The 24,669-nt window shown below is 39.7% G+C and overlaps 1 protein-coding gene across 1 annotated transcript in view; it reads left to right on the top strand.

Moving 5' to 3' along the window:
- LOC136874423 (uncharacterized) overlaps positions 1–24,669 on the top strand; it is a 463,178-nt gene that overhangs the window by 21,542 nt on the left and 416,967 nt on the right. The gene's annotated exons all lie outside the window — the stretch shown is intronic.

Genomic DNA, 24,669 nt, shown 5'->3' with positions numbered 1-24,669 from the left:
CAAGAAGAAGAAAGAACCCACCGACTTCACCCTGCAAGTTCTCTGTCCCAAGACGTTATGAACGAAACGGATGTTCACGTATTTTGTAATGGACATGATCTCTTCGCCCGGATTCTGACGAGCTGTTTTGTTTGTCTTCATACGTTCGCAGTTCGCATGAACGCGGCTCCAGCGGATGACCAGTTTAAAGTGTTTAACAAGTCCTGCTGGAGTAACAGGAAATGTAAAATATATACGTATAGAAGCAAGGTAGCATCTAATTACAATTGGCCCCAACTTTATGGAGCACACTAAATGCTTTTCAGTGTATCGTCGGTATCTTTAGCCGCCCAGAAAGGTAAACAGCTGATGACAAGCACACCTCATGATATAGTGATAGCGCAGTATTGCACAAACGGAAGACATAGCGCAAGTTTTTACAAGCAACACACCGTACGCCTGACCACAATGCCTTCCGAAGGGAGCAAGCAGACAGACTGCCCCTCTCTCCTAGCGAGAAATGATGTTACCCCTCTTGCATGGCCACAGAACGCAGCAACTGACAATACCTACCTACTACTACCTCCTACTGCTGAGTAAATCCATGATACGCGCCTCATTTGAAATAGTACGGTAAAGTTTGGAACACTGGCCTGGCTACATGGCTGAACGGTCAGCCTCAAGGGCTCCTGTTCAGATGATCCCGGCTGGGTCCACTGTCTTTGTCACAACACAACACAACACAACACAACACAACACAACACAACACAACACAACACAACACAACACAACACAACACAACACAACACAACACAACACAACACAACACAACACAACACAACACAACACAACACAACACAACACAACACAACACAACACAACACAACACAACACAACACAACACAACACAACACAACACAACACAACACGACACGACACAACACTCTACCAACCACCATAGCCACACGCAATAGTAAAAGCATCTCTCAACACAGAGTTGGTGTCAGAAAGGGCAACCGGCCATAAAACAGGGCCATATCCACATGTGCTATATAGCTCGCACCTCTGACCCCACCAGGGTGTGAGGAAATGGGTGGAAGAAGAGGAGAAGGTAGAAAAAATAGTTTGGAATACTGATTTGCTCAAAGAAATAATCGTACTTTGAAAAAGTCACCGATGTACTTTCCTAATTTAACACTGCTACGTTGAAGGATGAAAATTACGTAGTTGCATTGAAGGAAGTTGCATCGATTTCTTCGTTATTAATGCTCCAGTGACAGTGTTGTCACATCTGAATATATTTCGGAAAATAATGCTCGAAAATGTCTAAGATTTAGTCAAAATTTCGGAGAATGTTTAGTTATATGTCAGTTTATATTATTATTTTACTGAAAATAAAATGATCAAACAATTAACATTGAGAGATAGAATGAATTTCAGTCATACATTATGAGGATATTGCTCTTATGCTGATGATGAGCATTGTTGTTTAGAGGAGCCTGACATCTAGGCGCAGAATGACAAGAAAGCTCGACTCTGGGACGGATTGTCTGCTAATATAATCAAAAATATTCATTACTGCTTTCCTTCTTTATTTGTCGTCCTGTTCAACAAATGTCTGGCTCTAAACCATTTTCCAACATGTTGAAAATTGGCAATTGTTAAAATAATCCAGAAGGGAATTTCTCTAGTTAATTTTACTCCCAAATAATTTAGACCAATTTGTTTTCTACCTTTGCTTGGAAAGATCTTAGATAAATTATTCATTGATCGGGTTATGTATCATCACCGGGCGAGATGGCCGTGCGGTTAGAGGGACGAGGCTGTGAGCTTGCATTCGGAAGATAGTGGGTTCGAATCCCACTTTCAGCAGCCCTGAAGATGGTTTTCCATTTTCACATCAGGCAAATGCTGGGGCTGTACCTTAATTAAGGCCACGGCCGCTTCCTTTCAACTCCTAGGCCTATCCTAGCCAATCGTCGCCATGAGACCTATATGTGTGTCGGTGGGACGTAAAGCCAGTAGCAAAAAAAAGTTATGTATCACATGTATTTGTATGGTTTTCTAAGTTTGCAATCGGTATGGCTTTACCCCTCAGAAATCACCCGAAGATGCTGTTCTTGACGTGGTAGAATAGATCCAAGGCATATTTTCAATGAAGAAAGTTGCTGTATTAATTTCTCAGGACATAAGTGGTGCTTTTGACAATGCTTGGAGGCCCAAAAAATCTCTATAAACACACTCTGTCTTACTTTTGTAAACGAAGAGTGAAGCTTCAGACTGGAACAGCAGTCTCCACAAAATATGTTTCCAAAGGTTGTCCGCAAGGATCAGCATGTAGCCCTGGTTTCTGGAATATCCTTTATGACGACCTCTTACAGCTAATTCTTTCAACAGGATGTTGAGTCATTGCCTACGCCGATGATGGTCTTCTTATAATTGGAGCTGAAAATGTGAGAGATTTCACTGTTCGTAAAAATTCTGCCATGTGTAGTGTTTTCAATTGAAGTGAAAGTAACAAACTGCAATTTAATGCAATGAAGACCAAAGCGATGTTTCTTAAGAGGAGAAGAAAACATAAGAAACCAAGAATAATTATGAATGGACATCAGATAAAAATTAAGAATCAATTATCATTTTGGGCATTACCTTGGACAAACAACTCACTCACATTCAGAAATCACTTCAGCAACTTAAAATTTAAAGCCAGTCAATTTTTACAGGGACTAACTATTGCATACAGACCGTCGTGGAGACCGAATTAAAAAGTATTTAATATAATGTATTATACGGCATTTGCGCCACTGGTTCTACACTGTGCTATTTCTTTCAGAAACACATTGGGAAAGAAATGGACCCGGAATAAATTATTTCAAATTCAAAGAGGCTTTCCACTCCGGATCTTCCGAGCTTACCGGACAACTTCTACGTTGCAGCACTTATTATTTCTGGAATTGAGCCGCTCTTTTTGACTGCAATTGGACTAGCTGAAATGACATTACTTAAGAAAAATAGGATATCACCTCAGCCTATCATCAATACTGTTATACAGTAGAACAACAGTACCAATTTTTACTGTCTGGTCATCCAAAATTGGTCAAAAAGATTCTCCGTAACAAATGTATAGACACTTATTACTACATAATTTATACTGATGGCTCTCGTACAGCAAGCAACGACGGTAAGGACTTTGTTGGGTGTGCTCTTGTAGTATATAAAAACGAAAGCGAAGTTTTTACAGCGCAGTATAAACTATCCTCCTGCTGTTAGGTATTTCAGGCAATGTGCAATACAGTGGTGTCATGACAACAACAAAAAGGTTCAAATACTCAGTGATTCGCAAGCTGCGTTGAAGTATGTAGACAACAAATATAATATGAACCCGTTAGCAGTTTCTATAAGAACTATAGCTCACCCAAACCGTCATATCTGCATTTCCTGGATTCGCGGACGTACTGGACCCATCGGAAATGAGAGAGCTGATTAGCTAGCAAAGGCTGCTGCTCAATCAAATCTGGAAGTCATGTATGACAGTTATCCCTTATGCTATGCAAGAAGATAAATCAAAGAACATATCTTCAATGAATGGAAACTCCTTTGGACCTCTGCTTCAAAGGATCCGTTACTAGAAGAATATATTTTCTCACAGATTACAAACGACTTCAGTGCAAAATTTTGGTGCCAGATTTTGAGTTAACACAATTTATGTCAGGCCATGGAAATTTCAAATCATATTTTCAAAATTTTAAAATTATTTTGATAGCTGACTATTCTTGCTTTTGTTGGTCTACTCAAACAGTTGACCATTTAATATTTGATTGCCCTGTGTTTACAAGAGCAAGATTTGATTTAGACTCTCATTTGAACTGCTGTAATATTCAGCTTCCACAACCACTATACCATATGTTCGTACAGAAATGCTCTTACAAACATTTCCTAACTTTCATTCATCGCATCTTCGTAAACTGGTTCTGTAAATCACCATCATTATGTTTAACTTATAATTGTATGTTTCAACTATAACCCTAAAATACTTTATAAAATAGGGGTCATAATAATAATAATAATAATAATAATAATAATAATAATAATAATAATAATAATAATAATAATAATAATAATAATAATAATATCTAGGTCGTCACCCTACATACCTTCCTCTTCCTGCTTGCCTTCATAGATGTGCTTCTTCGTCAGACGTAGAAAGATCGTACGAAGTTCGAAAGCTTAGCAGGATTTTACTCTTCGTTTGCCCCAAGTAATTACGTGACAAGTCTTGTATTGATATTCCTGCCCAGTCGGCTGTCATTTAAGAGTGCTTATATGTGAGAGACCCAAACCACTGGCACGTAAAAACTCATTCTTAAGGTAATATGCCAGGATCTTACCCTAATTATCTTAAAACTTATAGCAGTTGAAGAAATTAAACACAATGTTGTATTGCACTGCAGTTGTGTAAAATATTTCTGCCTAGTAGCTTGTGTCTAGAAATGAGGATGTAAAAATTCGGAAGATTTCCATCTAATTTCGTATTTTCTGGAATATTAAAAAATTGGAAGATCTGCCGAAATTTTGGAGTCTCTGGCAACACCTTTCCATGAGAAAGTGAGGAGTATTGTTTTACGACTGCCTTAATATCGTTTGAATATGAAAACAGAATGTTGATACCTTAAACGAATCGGGAAGTATTTGAGCTGGGCTATTGTACTGACTCGTCCTATACCTATTCCGTATGCAGAGAAGGGTATTTAAAGAGCGAATAATTACCTCTTATGGCTTTTGATTTCATATTTTAATAAAAAATTTATTTATCCAGCCGACGCAGGTGCGATTTCTAAGGCCCAACAACTTCTGTTACCGGAAGAAAGTACATAATTTGCAGTGAGAACTATTTTGTGTTCATCGTTACAAGTAGCTGACTGCAGTGACAAGTGGAAGAACAAGGTCTCGAAAAGGAAACATAATGGGATATTTTTACTTCAGTGAGGGACCAGTTAGAAGGCTTTGAGTCTAGTCTTCAGAATACGAAGTTTGTCTCACTGGTTTCTGTGATGTAGAAAGAAACTAAAAATCGTTGTCTATCTCCTAATAGAAACATATTTATTTTTTAAAATGTACAGATGCTCAACGTCTTGAAAAGCAACAGCTTCCTGTGTTTTCCTATTTTTAATTTGATGTATTTGTTTGTAACTCAATAACCTAGAATAGAAGAGATATTTTTTTGAATTAGTTGAGTAAAACAACACCCTTTTGTTCCTGTTTTCTTACCTTATTTGAGCACCTTTTCCCTCCTTTTTTTCATATGAAATTTGCATCTAAAAATCCTAATCCTGGTTATGACCTAGTTATCTACAATGTTACTTTTAACTGGCAGGTGGTGATTATTAGCATAATGCATATAAGTGAATTTTAATTACTGGAGAGAATTGCAAAAAACTGGGAATACAGTAGTTTAGGTATTCTGCATTACATATAAGATCCTTTCAGTTGTACAATTTTAGTTGTATCCATGGTCATCAGATTATAAAACAATGGTAAAAATAATTAAGAAGATTCTTAATGAATCTCTGAGAATATGAATGCTTTGAATTTTCCAATATGTCACAAATTTGTTGATTATAATTCAATAAAATAACGGAGCTTGTCAGACCCACTGCGATCTTTGAGTCTCATTTAAGGAAGTTTGGCCGATGAGAAATAATCCGCCCCTCTCTCTATTGTAAATCACTACATGAGGCTAAGATCCTAATCGTCTTTACTTTCAAACCTGTCTGTTAAGTCTTCAGCCCGCAGGATAGTTGATTCCTCAAATAGCACCACCAAACTTTATGCGGTTATGAGGAATACGCAAACGCGGTTGGCGACGCTATTATGAGCGGAATAAGCCATGAGGAGGAATGAGGTAGTTTCCCACTCTTTTCCTCAATGGCCCAGAAACTGCTATTCTGGCACACGTAGCACCTGTCATAAAACCCAGACACACTCTCAAAGCTAAGCAGCTTGCATACTGCCACAGGCACACATGAGTGGTAGCTACATTTTACCCTGGCCTGCATCCATCAGGAAATAGTAACAGACAGATCGTCACAACTAAGTTTCACGGTATTTTACCCAGCCTTTTCCCCATGATACTATAACGGACAAGCAAACCATAATTAAACTGAAACTGACCTGACCGTCGTGGGGAGAGGGCTTGTACGTAAATTTCACCCAGTTTTACGGGCGCACGTGGATGGATTCACTATTGCGTGTTGTGTTGTGTTGTGTTCTGTGTGGATGAACGCATACAGTCCCCGAGTTCTAGGAATTAACCGTACGCAGTTAAATCCCAGACCCAGCCGGGAATCGAACCTAGAACCCTTTGACCATTCAGCATGGGGACGAACAAACTGAACCTGACATAGGCAATTACCCATACTTCCCGAAATGGAAATCAAGCCTTTTTCATCGCTTTTTACCATTACTTGAAATCGGTACTTTGAATATGTTTAGCCCAGTTTTACGGCCGGATGCTTTTTCTGACACCCACCCTATGTGGAGGGAGGTATTCGCTGTTGTGTGTTTCTGTAGTGGTTTGTCCCAAATGAAAATAAACTATTATTATTATTATTATTATTATTATTATTATTATTATTATTATTATTATTATTATTATTATTATTATTATTATTATACATTACATACATTATCATTATAGACTGTTATGCCTTTCAGCGTTCAGTCTGCAAGCCTCTGAGAATTTACTAAACATCGCCACAATCCTCGATTTGCAATTAGTGTTGTGGCCTCATTTAGTTCTATACCTCTTATCTTTAAATCGTTAGAAACAGAGTCTAACCATCGTCGTCTTGGTCTCCCTCTACTTCTCTTACCCTCCATAACAGAGTCCATTATTCTCCTAGGTAACCTATCCTCCTCCATTCGCCTCACATGACCCCACCACCGAAGCCGGTGTATGCGTACAGCTTCATCCATCGAGTTCATTCCTAAATTAGCCTTTATCTCCTCATTCCGAGTTCCCTCCTGCCATTGTTCCCAGCTGTTTGTACCAGCAATCATTCTTGCTACTTTCATGTCTGTTACTTCTAACTTATGAATAAGATATCCTGAGACCACCCAGCTTTCACTCCCATAAAGCAAAGTTTGTCTGAAAACAGACCGATGTAAAAATAGTTTCGTCTGGGAGCTGACTTCCTTCTTACAGAATACTGCTGATCGCAACTGCGAGCTAACTGCATTAGCTTTACTACACCTTGATTCAATCTCACTTACTATATTACCATCCTGCGAGAACACACAACCTAAATACTTGAAATTATCGACCTGTTCTAGCTTTGTATCACCAACATGACATTCAATTCTGTTGGATTTCTTACCTACTGACATCAATTTAGTCTTCGAGAGGCTAATTTTCATACCATACTCATTGCACCTATTTTCAAGTTCCAAGATGTTAGACTGCAGGCTTTCGGCACAGTCTGCCATTAAGACCAAGTCGTCAGCATAGGCCAGGCTGCTTACTACATTTCCACCTAACTGAATCCCTCCCTGCCATTTTATACCTTTCAGCATATGATCCATGTAAACTACAAACAGCAAAGGTGAAAGATTACAGCCTTGTCTAACTCCTGTAAGTACCCTGAACCGAGATCTCATTCTACCATCAATTCTCACTGAAGCCCAATTGTCAACATAAATGCCTTTGATTGATTTTAATAATCTACCTTTAATTCCATAGTCCCCCAGTATAGCGAACATCTTTTCCCTCGGTACCCTGTCATATGCTTTCTCTAGATCTACGAAACATAAACACAACTGCCTATTCCTCTCGTATCATCTTTCAATTACCTGGCGGATACTGAAAATCTGATCCTGACAGCCTCTCTGTAGTCTGAAACCACACTGGTTTTCATCCAACTTCCTCTCAACGACTGATCGCACCCTCCCTTCCAAGATGCCTGTGAATACTTTGCCTGGTATACTAATCAATGAGATACCTCGATAGTTGTTGCAATCCTTCCTGTTCCCTTGCTTATAGATAGGTGCAATTACTGCTTTTGTCCAATCTGAAGGTACCTTACCAACACTCCACGCTAATTTGACTACTCTATGAAGCCATTTCATCCCTGCCTTCCCACTATACTTCACCATTTCAGGTCTAATTTCATCTATTCCTGCTGCCTTATGACAATGGAGTTTATTTACTATCCTTTCCACTTCCTCAAGCATAATTTCACCAACATCATTTTCCTCCTCCCCATGAGCTTGACTGTTTGCAACACCACCATGATGATTTCCTTTTACATTGAGAAGATGTTCAAAATATTCCCTCCACCTCTCCAGTGATTCCCTGGGATCTGTTATAAGTTCACCTGAATTACTCAAAACACTGTTCATTTCCTTTTTCCCTCCCTTCCTAAGATTCTTTATTACTGTCCAGAAAGGTTTCCCTGCTGCTTGACCTAGCTTTTCCAGGTTATTACCAAAATCTTCCCATGACTTCTTTTTGGATTCAACAACTATTTGTTTCGCTCTGTTTCTTTCATCTACGTACAAATCCCTGTCTGCCTCGGCCCTTGTTTGGAGCCATTTCTGATAAGCCTTCTTTTTACGTTTACAGGCTGCTCTCACTTCATCATTCCACCAAGATGTTCGCCTTTTCCCATCTTTACACACAGTTGTTCCTAGGCATTCCCTTGCTGTTTCTACTACAGCATCCCTGTATGCCACCCATTCACTTTCTATATCCTGAACCTGCTTACTGTCTACTGTTCGAAACTTCTCACTAATCATATCCATGTACTTCTGTCTGATTTCCTCGTCCTGGAGATTTTCTACCCTTATTCGTTTGCAGACAGATTTCACTTTCTCTACCCTAGGCCTAGAGATTCACTACAGATCAGATAATGGTCTGTATCATCGAAAAATCCCCGAAAAACTAGTACATTCCTAACAGATTTCCTGAATTCAAAGTCTGTAAAGATATAGTCTATAATGGATCTGGTATCCCTAGCCCCCCATGTGTAGCGGTGAATAGCCTTATGCTAGAAGAATGTATTCGTAACAGCTAAACCCATACTAGCACAGAAGTCCACCAAACGCTTCCCATTCCCATTAGCTTCCATATCTTCCCCACATTTACCAATCACCCTTTCGTATCCTTCAGTTCTATTCCCAACTCTCGCATTGAAATCGCCCATTAGCACTATTCTATCCTTGCTGTTGACCCTGACCACGATGTCACTCAATGCTTCATAAAACTTGTCAACTTCGTCCTCATCTGCACCCTCACATGGTGAATACACGGACACAATTCTTGTCCTAATTCCTCCCACTGACAAATCTAACCACATCATTCGCTCATTTACGTGCCTAACAGAAACTATGTTGCGTGCAATGGTATTCCTGATAATGAGCCCTACCCCAGACTCTGCCCTTCCCTTTCTAACACCCGTCAAGTACACTTTATAATCTCCTATCTCTTCCTCCTTATCTCCCCTTACCCGAATATCACTTACTCCTAGCACATCCAGATGCATCCTCTTTGCTGACTCAGCAAGTTCTACCTTCTTTCTTCCATAAGCCCCATTAATATTGATAGCTCCCCATCGAATTCCATTTCGTTCGCCAAGTTTATTGTTATTATTATTATTATTATTATTATTATTATTATTATTATTATTATTATTATTATTATTTCAACTTCGCTAATCGGTCAACTAGGGACCACGATAAGCCTCACTTTACATTCTGGCATTTGTTCGTCTTTCGCTTGATCCACATCGTCTTCATTAGCTCACTGTATTTAGCACGACGTTCTTCTGTCCATTTAGCACCAGTTGCCCGTTTTTCGTCCCGGAAAGTCCCAAAAGTCTTGATGGCTGCTCTGAAAAGATTTCGGTCTTGTGCATCTTCTGCTTGTAGGCCCAGTTCTTTAAGATCTTTCTTGACATTAACGTACCATGGCATTGCCGTTTTTGGTTTTGCGTCAAATATACTGAAGATACGTTTCGTCCATCGAGAGTCAATCATCCGTCTTATATGACCGTAGAAGTGAACTCTGCCTTTACGCATTGTGTCCGTGATCTTCTCTATCTTAGAGTATACATCTTGCCTGGATTTTCTAATGTAGATGCCATTTTTGTAGTTTGGACCAAGTATGGTGTGTAGGATCTTTCTTTCTTTCCTCTCTAAATCCGCAAGCAAACATTTCTCGGACAGGATAAGGCATTCAGATGCATACAGTGATACTGGTTTGATGACAGTGTTGTAGTGACGAATTTTTGTGTTCAGGGAAAAGCACTTTTTGTTGTAAATGTTGCGGGTGGTTTGGAAAGTGACTTCCATTTTCTTGATTCTTGTTGCTATGGCCTCTTTGTCAAGTCCATTTTGCTGAATCCATTCCCCAAGGTATTTAAATTTACTAACACGGTTTATCGTTCCATATTTGGTGTTTAGTTGTGCCGTATCATCTTTGATATTTGACATTACTTCTGTCTTTTGAAAGGAAATTTGTAAACCTGTTTGTTCTGCTACTTCCTTCAACACATTGATCTGTTCTGTTGCACTTTCGAAATTTTCTGCCATAAGGGCTATATCATCAGCGAACGCTAAGCAATCTATTTCCACTCCATTTTTCTTTGTCCCAATCCTTACGGGTTTGTAAAGGTTTCTTTCTTTTAACGTCTTTCGCCACTCCTGTATTACCTTCTCAAGTACGCAGTTGAACAAAAGAGGTGACAGCCCATCTCCCTGTCGAACGCCTGTCTTGATCTCAAAGGGTTCAGAGAGACATCTTTGGAATTTTACTTTGGATTTGGTATTAGTTAGTGTTGCCCTTATTATCGCCAGCAGTTGCTCATCGACTCCCATTTCTGCAAGGATGTTAAGCAACACATCACGGTCGATGGAGTCGTATGCTTTCCTGAAGTCTACAAATGTAGATACATAGGTTCGACCTCTCAGCATATGGTATATTATTATTATTATTATTATTATTATTATTATTATTATTATTATTATTATTATTATTATTATTCTTGTTGTACCGGGAGGTACACCTCAACTACACACATTCAAAGGATGCGCCTTAAAGAACTCTATCTATCTAACCAAACGTGAAACTGCTACTACATGAAGCTGGAACTTTAATCAGAAGATGTCACTACTGTGTTATTGTGAAGTTTCCTAAACTGACTGGATTTATTTGCTTTGTGTTTGTTTGTTTCAAGAAGTTGTCCGACTCGTTGGCTGAACGGTCAGCATACTGGCCTTCGGTTCAGAGGGTCCCGGGTTCGATTCCCGGCCGGGTCGGGGATTTTAACCTTAATTGGTTAACTCCAATGGCACGGGGACTGGGCGTATGTGTTGTCTTCAACATCATTTCATCCTCATCACGACGCGCATGTCACCTACGGGTGTCAAATAGAAAGACCTGCACCTGGCGAGCCGAACCCGTCCTGGGATATCCCGGCACTAAAAGCCATACGACATTTCATTTCAAGAAGTTTAAAATTTCCTCCATAAATGTCATTTCAAAAACTCTGGTCATGCACTCTGGTGCAAGGTGGAAGAATTTATAATTTAAAGAAGTTTGGTGTTTCTAGGTTTTCATAACTGAATCAATGTTCATTTATTTTCGGGTTCGCAACACTTCATTTTCTTTCCGCCAGTTTTTGAATGTGACCAGTCACTAATTTTCTGTACTTAATTTTCAGTCTATCACAGACTTCTTCTTGCCTTTTTTGGTGTAACTTTTGAATTAACCAATACAATTGAGAGGGTGTGTCCGGATTAGTCCAGAATCCTCTCGAACCTTCCCTTCGTGTATATAAACTGCGGTTGCTCTGGCTACCTTGTCATTTGATCGCCGAATTTGTAAGAGTGTGTGTTAAGACAGGAGGCGGGACGCCTCATTCATCGCCAGGCAGTTATCAGCCCAGGTAATGGCCATCAGTTTTATCTCTCTGTAGCCACCTCCGCCGACTTACACGAGGGGAAGGTCCGAATTTCTAACTATGTAACCGTTCGATGTAAACTTCTTCCATTTCATGTAAAATTTCATAAGTTCTTAAAACTGTAAATCGGGGATATAGATTGCGTTACCCTCTCGAGTTCCCCTTCAACTTGGTTTGAGGTGATTACGACTTTGTAACTGTTTTTCTTCCTTTCCGTAATGCATTAAATTAACTTTTATTCATGTCACCTCAGTAGCTTGGGATTAGCCCCAGTATCTCTGGGCCAAGAGCCCGGTTAGGATTTTATTCTTCATTATCTAGGAGTGCAAATGTACGCCTCCATTCATTTTGTGTTTGGGGGAGTAATCTGACCTGTTCTTTCTCCATGAAGGCCCAGTAGGTTGGGTAATAAATGCCCCTGTAAAAGTAATTTCAATTGTAAGTTGGGCCTAGAGAGGCCAGAGAGTGTAAGTTTTGTGTAATGTTGCCTTAAGCGGGTGGTTAAAATTGGATGAATGTTGGAGAGCACGTAAGCACTTCTCTAGTTTACTATAATATTGAGGAGTGCCTCTGGAAGGCTGTAAATTTGTTGGAGCAAAGTGCCTCTTGAATTGGGGGATTTCTGCCCTTGCCTAACTTATACCACTTTGAAATTGCAAATTTGTAAACTAGGGGATTGAAGCCCAGAATCTGTAAAATTCACTAATCATGGATTTTCCTAGTCTTGTTTCAAGATTACTATTTGTGCCTGTCATGTTGTTATGTTCACTCAGTGAAAAAGATTGTTAAGTTTGTTTTTGGAAAAGAAATATAACCTTTCAAAATTTTAATTCAATTTTTGATGTCGTTGTTAGACCCATTCAAGCCCACACCTTCTTTCACCTCTTTCTGCTCCACGGATATCTCCGTAACAATTATTATTATTATTATTATTATTATTATTATTATTATTATTATTATTATTATTATTATTATTAGCCTTACATCGCACCCACACAGGTAGGTCTTATGGCGACGATAGGATAGGAAAGGGCTAGAAGTGGGAAGGAAGCTGTCGTGGCTTTAAATAAGGTACAAGCCCAGTATTTGCCTGATGTAAAAGTGGGAAGCCACGGAAAAGCATCTTCATGGTTACCGACAGTGGGGTTAGAACTCACTATCTTCCGAATGCAAACTGATAGCTACGTGACCCAAACCGCGCAGCCATATGCTCGGTGAAATTATTATTATTATTATTATTATTATTATTATTATTATTATTATTATTATTATTATTATTATTATTATTATTATTATTACCGATTTTCGTGGTCCAGAGGAAAAGAAGCGACGGGTTTAGGCAACAGAACAAAGAAAACATAACATTCTAACTGTCGAAATATTGCCAAAAGTCTTGTTCTTTATTTTCTTTTCTTTTTGTTACTTTACTCTTTTCCCTCCTTCTACAGAACGACACTAATTAGATAACAAGGAATAAATATTTGAAAACTTAACAACCATTTCTCAATCGGGGAAACAAGTTCCCACTTTCAAGAACAGTCAACAACAATAGGGGAGAAGGAGCTCCCATTTTATAATACCAGACTTTTAAGTCTTCCTCATTCTTTGGTACATAGCTGAGGAAAGATTCGCTTCCAATAACTTAAATACAGTTACTGAGACTAGTAGTCTCTTCTTATAGAATAGGATATTCAGAATTATTTTCCAAAAGAGGATTTAACTCCCAAACTTTAAGACCGCTAGGGCCTAGTTTAAATTTTGAGGTACCTCAGAGAGAAGCTTAGTAGTTTCTACTAACTCTGACATTCGCTGCCCTTGCTCAATAGGGAAGCCATAATACAAAATGTGGATCGGAAGGATCCAACAAGACGGGAGCCGGAGCTCATATTAAACGGCAAAGAAAGGAAAAGCAAAGGTTAAATAGAAAGGCCGGGAAGAAAAGGAAAGGGTGCTAAACTCAAACAATCCCATGACACAAAGCATCATGAAACACAATGAGGCAGAAGGCCTGGTGACACAGAGGATACGCCGTACTACACTGGTGACTTAGACCGAATAAAATGAAATGCCGAAAGATGTGAAGAAAATTTGAAAATTTTAAAGCTTAGTCAGAAAGCAAAGTGAACAAAGGAAACGAGGGTCCACACTCATAATATTAATGATTTACATGATATCATTTTAGGGTGGTTATACTTTGTGCGCAGACTTCCTAGAAATCTACAACCCAGCTGAATTATAAAACCTATATTATTTTGAAATATTCGTAAACGCGGAGCGCCCTAACTGTTACATGCTAGAGGTAAACGCTTGAATCTTCCCGTCGCCACACGCAGATAAGTTCACATGTTAGGGAAACTTGCCGCTTACCTTATATACCGCCCCAACTCACCGTAGCCTTTTATGAGGGGAACCTCACCGCCCATCGCACAGTAGAGTTAAATTAGAAGATAGTCATAAGGGTCAAGATACCAGTATTTATAGGGACGTGCTGGCTGCTAACAGGTCAGATTAATTGGCACAAGCAGTCATGGCAAGTTATGAATATTAGAATACACCTCTAGCGCCAATACACTAACAAGAACAATACTCTACAAAAGCATTAACATACCAATTCCCTAGGAGGCTCAAAAGACAATAAGTAGTGACATTTGTTCATAAACTAGACATTTAAGTGCTCTTCAGAAGGTTCAGCTAATTTCCGCAAGAGCTCACTGCGCTCGGGCGTTTAAAGTGTTGCCTACTGCTTGGGAAAGGCCTTACTATTGTCACAATTATTATGATTATTATTCCCATATGAACAAAGGACCAACCGCAATAAATAGGGACACGATTGAGAACAAAGCGATGTAACACTACTCAACAAACAGGGTTTTGCTGTTTTCTACTACCAAGACGAACTTAACGTAAAGGAAGAGTTGTGTTACGTGGATAACGTGTTGTACCTTGAAGTGTACAGTACAGAGACGGCCTTGGGAAGTTTTATGGTTCCTGAAATGCTATATAAGGACGAAAGCAATAAGTAACTCTTCCTTATTGTATACTGAATGAGAGATGTCATTGTTGAGGTTCCGTATACATTATTAGTTAGTGACATTGAGATCACTGTCCCGAATTCATTTATGGCGAGACACGGTGTTAATTCTTCTTCCTGGCCTTTTCGCAGCTACATGGAATTGACACTTTGAATGGATTCAGCCCAATTTTACGGCCAGATACCTTTCCAGTGGCCAGCCCTATCTAGGGAGTTGTGTTCACATTGCATATTTATATAGTGGTGTGTAGTGAGACAAACACAAACACCCATTCCCCCAACCAGAGGAATTAATTATACGTCCAGTCATGGGAAAAAGTATATGTACTCCTTAAACGTTAAAGAATGTTGTCGTTTGTAGTTGACGCATTGTACATAGGCTGCTAGAAATTTCACTTCTTTTCTATATTTCGGTATTTCGCGAAACGTGGATATGAATACGTACCGGAAATAACAATAGTACTTTAGAAATGTTTGTTTTAACAAACGTATCATCCAATAAGTTCTAAATATAGATGCATAAAAAGTACGGTATTCGTACAGGTGTTTTATCGTCACATCAAAGTCCTTGATGACATCCCTTGCAACGCAGATAAGCAGTAAAGGTCACGTACCAAGTCATTTGTGCTTCAGTCGTTCTAAACAAGTGATACAGTCAATCAGTAAGATGGGCCGCAAAATGAAAGAACTAACAGAATAAGAGAGAAGAATTATAATCCATTCTAATAATTCCTGTAAATTTCTCTCGGAAATATCGAACCTTGTGAAGAGACCAAGATCTACAATTTAGGGAATTATTGACGGGTATGGTGAGAGAAAATAGTTCAAAAACGCACGTAGATGTAGACGTTCATGCAAACTAGACGATCGAACTAAAAGACTAATCCTTGGGAAAGTTAAGAAAATCCTAGAACCAGTGCTGCAAAACTGAGGTCTGAACTAGGAAATGATTTAAAACTTAATATCTGTGCTTCCACAATTCAAAAGTTTTCATACATGAATGGGTATCATTGTAGAAATGTCAGGCTAAAACCTTTAATTACCCCAGAAAATAGGAAGAAAAGAGTACAGTATGCTACAGACCCCAGCAAATAGAAAGAAAAGAGTACAGTATGCTACAGACCCCAGCAAATAGGAAGAAAAGAGTACAGTATGCTACAGACCCCAGCAAATAGGAAGAAAAGAGTACAGTATGCTACAGACCCCAGCAAATAGAAAGAAAAGAGTACAGTATGCTACAGACCCCAGCAAATAGGAAGAAAAGAGTACACTATGCTACAGACCTCAGCAAATAGGAAGAAAAGAGTACAGTATGCTACAGACCCCAGCAAATAGGAAGAAAAGAGTACAGTATGCTACAGACCCCTCAGCAAATAGGAAGAAAAGAGTACAGTATGCTACAGACCTCAGCAAATAGGAAGAAAAGAGTACAGTATGCTACAGACCCCAGCAAATAGGAAGAAAAGAGTACAGTATGCTACAGACCCCTCAGCAAATAGGAAGAAAAGAGTACAGTATGCTACAGACCCCTCAGCAAATAGGAAGAAAAGAGTACAGTATGCTACAGACCCCCTCAGCAAATAGGAAGAAAAGAGTACAGTATGCTACAGGCCCCAGCAAATAGGAAGAAAAGAGTACAGTATGCTACTGACCCCAGCAAACAGGAAGAAAAGAGTACAGTATGCTACTGACCCCAGCAAACAGGAAGAAAAGAGTACAATATGCTACTGACCCCAGCAAATAGGAAGAAAAGAGTACAGTATGCTACAGGCCCCAGCAAATAGGAAGAAAAGAGTACAGTATGCTACAGGCCCCAGCAAATAGGAAGAAAAGAGTACAATATGCTACTGACCCCAGCAAACAGGAAGAAAAGAGTACAGTATGCTACAGATCTCTCAGCAAATAGGAAGAAAAGAGTACAGTATGCTACAGACCCCAGCAAATAGGAAGAACAGAGTACAGTATGCTACAGACCCCAGCAAATAGGAAGAAAAGAGTACAGTATGCTACAGACCCCAGCAAATAGGAAGAACAGAGTACAGTATGCTACAGACCCCAGCAAATAGGAAGAACAGAGTACAGTATGCTACAGACTATAAACATGCTTCTCTAGAATTCTGGGATCGAGTTATATTTACGGATGAAAGTAAATTCACTGTTTTTCAAGAACATGGCAAAAAGGTGTAGAGGGAAACGAACACAGAACTCGAAGAAAAAATCTGCTTCCTTCACTGAAGCATGGTGGAGGTTGTTTAATGGTTTGGGGGTGCATGAGCTCAGCTGGAGTAGGTTCCTTAGAATTCGTAGATAGAAAGATGGACCGAAAATGCTGTACTAAAATTTTAAAGAAACATCTAGCATCTAGTGTCGAAAGATGGGACTTCTGGGTAATTACGTATTTATGCAGCATAATTATCCAAAGGACACGGCCCTCGATACACGATTGTGGATTTTATACAGCACACCCAAAGCATACGACTCCATCGACCGTGATGTGTTGCTTAACATCCTTGCAGAAATGGGAGTCGATGAGAAACTGCTGGCGATAATAAGGGCAACACTAACTAATACCAAATCCAAAGTAAAATTCCAAGGATGTCTCTCTGAACCCTTTGAGATCAAGACAGGCGTTCGACAGGGAGATGGGCTGTCACCTCTTTTGTTCAACTGCGTACTTGAGAAGGTAATACAGGAGTGGCGAAAGACGTTAAAAGAAACCTTTACAAACCCGTAAGGATTGGGACAAAGAAAAATGGAGTGGAAATAGATTGCTTAGCGAACTAACTAACTGTCAAAGTAACTAAATGGCAAACAACATAGCTAACTGACTATTTACCTAAGTCAAAGTAACTAACTGTTGAGCTAATTAATTAACCGTTTCAAAGCAAGCAAATAACTAACCAAAAAATTAACTAAGAGTCAAAGTAATTAAATGGCTAACCAACTAACTGAATGCCTAACTACATAATTAACTGTTCAACTAAATAACCGCCAAAGTAACTAAACGATTAACTAACTAACTAACTAACTAACTAACTAACTAACTAACTAACTAACTAACTAACTAACTAACTAAATAACTAACTAACTAACTAACTAACTGACTGACTGACTGACTGACTGACTGACTGACTGACTGACTGACTGACTGACTGTCTAACTAACTGACTGACTGACTGACTGACTGACTGACTGACTGACTAACTAACAAACTAACTAACTAACTAACTAACTAACTAACTAACTAACTAACTAACTAACTAACTAACTAACTAACTAACTAACTTTGAATGTAAATAGATTATTAACCTGGTTACTAACTGGTTTACTAACAAATCATCTAACTAACTAACTAAATAACTAACTAACTAACTAACTAACTAACTAACTAACTAACTAACTAACTAACTAACTAACTAACTAACTAACTAACTAACTAACTAACTAACTAACTAACTTGCTTGCTTGCTATCTAACTAACTTGCTTGCTAACTAACTAACTAACTAACTAACTAACTAACTAACTAACGAACTAACTAACTAACTAACTAACTAACTAACTAACTAACTAATTAACTAACTAACTAACAACCAACTAAGTAACTAACTAACTAACTAACTAACTAACTAACTAACTAACTAACTAACTAACTAATAACTAACTAACGAAATAACTTATTAACGAACTAACTGGCTGTTTAACTGTAAACTAACGAAATTACTAACTAACTAACTAACTGCTTAAGTATATACAATAGCTTAACTAACCGATTAACGATTTAGCTGTTTAACTAAAAGTCATAGTAACTAAATGTCTGTCGAACAAACTAGCCAATCGACCAGCCAACCATCCAACCTACTGGATAACTAATAAACATAGTAACTACTTTACTAACTAACCGCCAAAGTAATTAAGTGACTAACGAACTAACTGGCAGTACAAATAATGAACTAACTAACTAACTAATTAACTAACTAACTAACTAACTAACTAACTAACTAACTAACTAACTAACCAAACAACTAACCAACTATTAAAGTAACTAAATGACTAGCCAATAAACTAATTAACCGTCAAAGTAATTAAACGAGTAATCAGCTAACTAGATACCAAACTTAATAATTAACCGTTTACCTAATAATCGTAAGGTAACTAAATGATTAACTATCTAATTTTGAATGTGAATAAATGATTACCTAACTGATTGTCTAACTGTTTAACCAACCAACCAACCAACCTCCGTGGTGTAGTGGTTAGTGTGATTACCTGCCACCCCCGGAGGCCCGAGTTCGATTCCCGGCTCTGCCACGAAATTTGAAAAGTGGTACGAGGGCTAGAACGAGGTCCACTCAACCTCGGGATGTCAACTGAGTAGAGGTTGGTTCGATTTCCACCTCAGCCATCCTGGAAGTGGTTTTCCGTGGTTTCCCACTTCTCCTCCGGACAAATGCCGGGATGGTAGCTAACTTAAGGCCACGGCTGCTCCCTTCCCTCTTCCTTGTCTTTCCCTTCCAATCTTCCCATCCCTCCACAAGGCCCCTGTTCAGAATAGCAGGTGAGTCCGCCTGGGCGAGAGGTGGGATCCCTCGCTTAGTCCGAGGGAAAAACCGACCCTGGGGGGTAAACAGATAAAGAAGAAGAAGAAGTAAAGATACACTGTGGGGGTGTGATGTATGTACTATCACAACCTCTTTCACTATAAGCTATTTCACAGATCCGACTGGTGTTGCTGCTACTTGAGCTATCCCTCGAGTGATACTCTCAGCCAAGAATTTAAGAGGCCAGCCGTTCATTTATGGGTTGAAATTTACATTCTGAAATTTATCTTTATAGGATACGCCTTCGTCTTTGAACTGGTAAAACAATTAATAACATTTGTTTTACGTCCCACTAATTACTTTTACGGTTTTCGGAGACGCCGAGGTACCGAAATTGAGTCCCACAGATGGTCTCTTACGTGCCAATAACTTACCGAAACGAGGCTGACGCATTGGAGCACCTTCAAATACCACCGGACTGAAGCAGGATGAAAGCTGCCAAGTTGGGGTCAGAAGGCCAGCACCTCAACCGTCTGAGCCACTCAGCCCGGCGGTGAAAAAATTAACTACACTGCTTCAAAAGGTGTATTTGCAAGTGCCCATGTATGGCATTTACTACGTCGTATTCTGCCTTATGTCGCTTATTTTCCGTAAACTTTCATTTCTACACAGTTTCTTCATCATTGAAGTTGATGATCTAATGGAAGTTTGCATTGCCACGTATTTTACCTTTACTGTTCTACGATCGTTTCTTTGACACAGGCAATTTGACTTACAACAGATTTTTAGTAGCGATTAGTAGAGACAAGTATTTATTGGAGGAATATCTAGGAGATTCTGCAAATGTTGTTGATATACATTTAACCCATAAATGCATATGTGAAAGGAGAATATACTTTATCGATTGATTGATTGATTGATTGATTGATTGATTGATTGATTGATTGATTGATTGATTGATTGATTGATTGATTGATTGATTGATTGATTGATTGATTGATTGATTGATTGATTGATTGATTGATTGATTGATTGATTGATTGATTGATTGATTGATTGATTGATTGATTGATTGATTGATTGATTGATTGATTGATTGATTGATTGATTGATTGATTGATCCTGGCAAAACTACGGCCAGGTGGCTTTCTCATACACCTAACCAAGCTAATATACTATTTACAGCAAGTTGTTCGTTACTACACAGTACATGTGTTTATTTGTTTGTTTGTCAAACACTTATATCGTTTCTCTACGGGGTCGGGTATAACGTGAGATGAATCTGTCGTGGCGGGATTTTACGACCAGATGGCCTTCCTAACGTCAACCTCATCAACCTCATGAGATGAAATGAATAACGTGATGTATGATAGTAGGAAGACAGGGGGTGAAACATGGTGCCGGCACATAGCCTACTCCTGTCGAATAGTACCAAGGCTTGATGTCCCCATCCGACGGCTGAATCTTCATCATCAGCGCCATATGCCCTCACTCCCTATGAGCACTGCGGAGAGTTTTGGAATTTAATTCAGGATTCTGGCACGCAATCTAATGATTAGAAATTGTATACCACCACCTCCCCTACTCTGCCGGCCAACACTCTGATGGTGAACGTATGTTTCCGACCAGCGGGTCTCGTATCGGCTAACCACGGTGTTAGACCGCTTAGACTTCAACGCCTTAATGATCCTGGCCACCTGGCGGGCTATACAGTGTATGAGTAATTACGTAAATAATTAATAATGAAGCTGATACATTCATTGAATGTTTGGTATATATAAACCAGGAGGCGCGCGAGCGCCGTACATTCTACTTATAAGTGTTTCGCATGCACTAGTGATGGATGGGATACCTAGTAACTGATTTTAACAGGGGCACTACTGCAAGCATGCAAGTTACGTCAGAATATGAAGAGATAACAACCGGACGGTCGCTCGCAGCATGTTCCTCAGCGCTACCTGTCTAATGTAGCCCCTTGTAGTAGTAAGCCTCGTTTTCGACCGCATAGTACTAGGCTGGTGTATGGTAGAGCAGCATCGGCAATGGCTAGTGTGTTCAGCAGCGACGAATATTCAGGAATCATTTTAATCTATGGAGAATCTGGTCGGAATGCAGCCTAAACTCGCTGCCGATATGCACAGGAGTTCCCGAAGAGACGTCTGCCTTCTATACACGTATTTCGCCGAACAGAGCTGCAATTAAGAGCTAATGGATTGTTCAAGGAATGTACCAACAGGGCCAGACCCATCTGTGACAATGCTGACGTTGTCCTTCACACGGTAAATTGAATTTCACCTAACAGTGATAATAATAATAATAATAATAATAATAATAATAATAATAATAATAATAATAATAATAATAATAATAATAATAATAATAATAATTGTACCGGGAGGTACACCTCCGCTCCGCTAATTCAAACATTGCGCCAGTCGAAACTCCTCTACTGGAGGAAGCCGGAACTTTAACTTCCACTTTAATTCTCTGAGTTCTCAGAAGATGTCTCTACTGTAAATTTTGAAGTGTTCTGAACTATGTCAGTTTCGATGTGTATTTGTTTGCTCTGTAGTAAGAAGTGTGAACATTCTCTTCTAGATGGCACCTCTTAAGAACTACAATTGTGCACCCTAGTGCGAAGTGAAGGAACCTTTTTTTGAAGAAATTTAGTATTTATAAGTTTGTTCTTTATTAAATTTATTTCAGCCATTCTTTAAGTTGGCAATGTTAATCCTTTCTTTCCGCCAGTTTTGAAATTGGCCAATCGCAAATTTCTGTAATTAATTTTCCACCAATCCTGGTTTTCTTCTCCAGTTTTGACATGTAATCTTTTGGCCGTCCAATAAAAAGCTTGTGGGCGGGTGTTATCATTCATGAAAGGTCTCGAATGTTCCGCGAGGGTATATAAACTGCTGATTTTTGTGTCTCCGCGCCACTTCAGTAACATCTCGCATTGTGTAATTATGTAGCAGGGGGCGGGAAGCGCCTCTTTCTTCGGGCAGCAGTTCAACCGTCAGGTAATGGCCGTTTTATAACTTATTTTCTTGCTAGTTCAGCAGTTTAACCCTCGGGGCGGGTTCGAAACTTTCCTCATGTAACCTATATTTAAAATGTAAAAGACACTTGGTATAAATTCTGTCTCTTTAACTACAAATTGGGATAGAGAGTGCCTAACCCTCTCGGGCTCCCATTCCTTTTGTTTTGAGGTGACTACGTTTTTATAACAGTTTCCCTTCTACTCGTAATGTCATAACATTTTTCAATTGTGTCACCTCGGTAGTATGGGATTAGCCCTTGCATAAGCGGCCTAGTGCCAAATAGGTTTTAAAGAAGTGTATTAGGAGTGCAGTTACGCCTCCTCTCAAGTTGGTATTTTGGGGGCCATGTAATTGTCCTGTTTCTTTATTGAATAGGCCTCAGTAGGTTGGGTATTTTTACCCCTGTTTTCATGTGCTTGGAAGACAGCTTGAAGGTGGAGTTTGGTGTGGCCTTTGATAGGCTTGAACTTTGAGAGCGGGTTGCTCGTTCTTAAATTTGGTTTCTGTGTGCCTCGAGCAGGCTTTACTGAGTAATAGGGAGCAAGTGCTCCTGGGCATGATTGGGGTTTTCTGCCCCTTTGTCAAACCTTGTATTTGGGTAAAGTTGGGCTAATTGCTCAAGAATTGTGTGTCTGGGTCTCGGAGCCCAAATCCTGTAACAACTGTAATTGTACATTATTGATTTGTTGCTAGGCTACTGAGTACCTGTTATATTTGTTATTTCTTGATCTTGAAAAGAAAATATAACCTTGTTAATATAATAAAATTCTTCCGGGCTGTTATGCCGTGGTCCACTCCTCTCGCTTCTCCCAGACGTTTCGACAACTGCTGCGGTAGTCATCTTCTGTGGCGTCGTGTAGATACGCTCTCCTGTATCCCGCTGGCGACTGCAAAAGTTGTTTGGGAAGCTTTTTTTTTTTTTTGATGGCCAGTGGATGGGAGCCCCGGGGCGAAAAAATATGCCCCCCTACTCATCTGTTTCCGAGGGATTGCCGATGAGGCGAAAAGTCACTGTTCTCGCTACACTGGCGGGGGAAAAAACAGTCTGTCTGATAGGCTGGGAGGCCTATAGTCAGAAAAGAAACCCCCTCTTCGCTTCAGTTTACGTGCTCAAAAAGGAAAATTACATCGGAGCGGTATTGGTATCAGAGTGCTTCTTAAGAAACGGCCCTTAACAGGAGAGTAATTTAGAGAAAGTTTAGTGGTAAGAAGGTTTCAATTTAGAAAAGACCGAAAGGTTGGCCGGTTCGAATTTTAAAACAGGTCATAGAGGATCCAAGGGCCACGGTACTTCAGGCGAGTACTTGGCTTCTTAGTCCTCATGACCCGCTTTAACAGTAAAATACCAGGGTCCTCTGATTGGTTCGAGAGGATCCTAGCCCTGGTCATCCTCACTATTTTAATTATCTGAGATCTAAGTGTGGGGATACGAAGCTCGGCCCGTATCCTCTTGTTAGATTTCAGATATGGTGCTCTTGTCATCATTCTAAGTGTCTTATTCTGAAAGGCTTGTAATTTTGAAAGTGGAGTTTTGGCAATATAGCCCCAGGCCTCACAGCCATACAGCAGGATGGGCCTGATACATGCTAGGTAAATATTTCTCTTGATAGAAGTAGAGATATACTTATTGCCTAGCAGAGGTCTCAGTGCTTTCATCCGTGCCGTGGCACGCTGACGGGCCTGTTCTATATTGTGTCTCCAGGACAGAGTTCTGTCCATTATTAGGCCGAGATATTTAATTTGGTTCGTCCAAGACACGGGGACGTTATTGATAGTGAGGCGATCAAGGTTAGGCCGGCGCCGGGTGAAAACAATTGCCTGGGTCTTATCCGCATTTATTTTCACCTTGTTCCGGAGACACCACTCCCAGAAGGAGTCGATCCATTGCTGTAATCGTCGGACAGCATAGTCATTACGCTTCATGCCGATGTAAATGGCTATGTCATCCGCGTACTGCTGGATCTCTACACCTTCCCGTGTAGGAAGATCGTTCACATATAGGCCGTAGAGTGTGGGGCTCAGCACTCCACCCTGTGGGACTCCTGCTCTGAGTACCCGAGGGGTGGATTGCTCCCCTTCACAGGAAACATAAAATTTCCTGTTAGTCAAATACGACTGAATAATT

The sequence above is a fragment of the Anabrus simplex genome, chromosome 5, assembly GCF_040414725.1.
Source record: "Anabrus simplex isolate iqAnaSimp1 chromosome 5, ASM4041472v1, whole genome shotgun sequence".
Classification (NCBI taxonomy): domain Eukaryota; kingdom Metazoa; phylum Arthropoda; class Insecta; order Orthoptera; family Tettigoniidae; genus Anabrus; species Anabrus simplex.
Note: the sequence above shows the minus strand (reverse complement) of the source record. Positions and strands in the feature narration are given on the sequence as shown.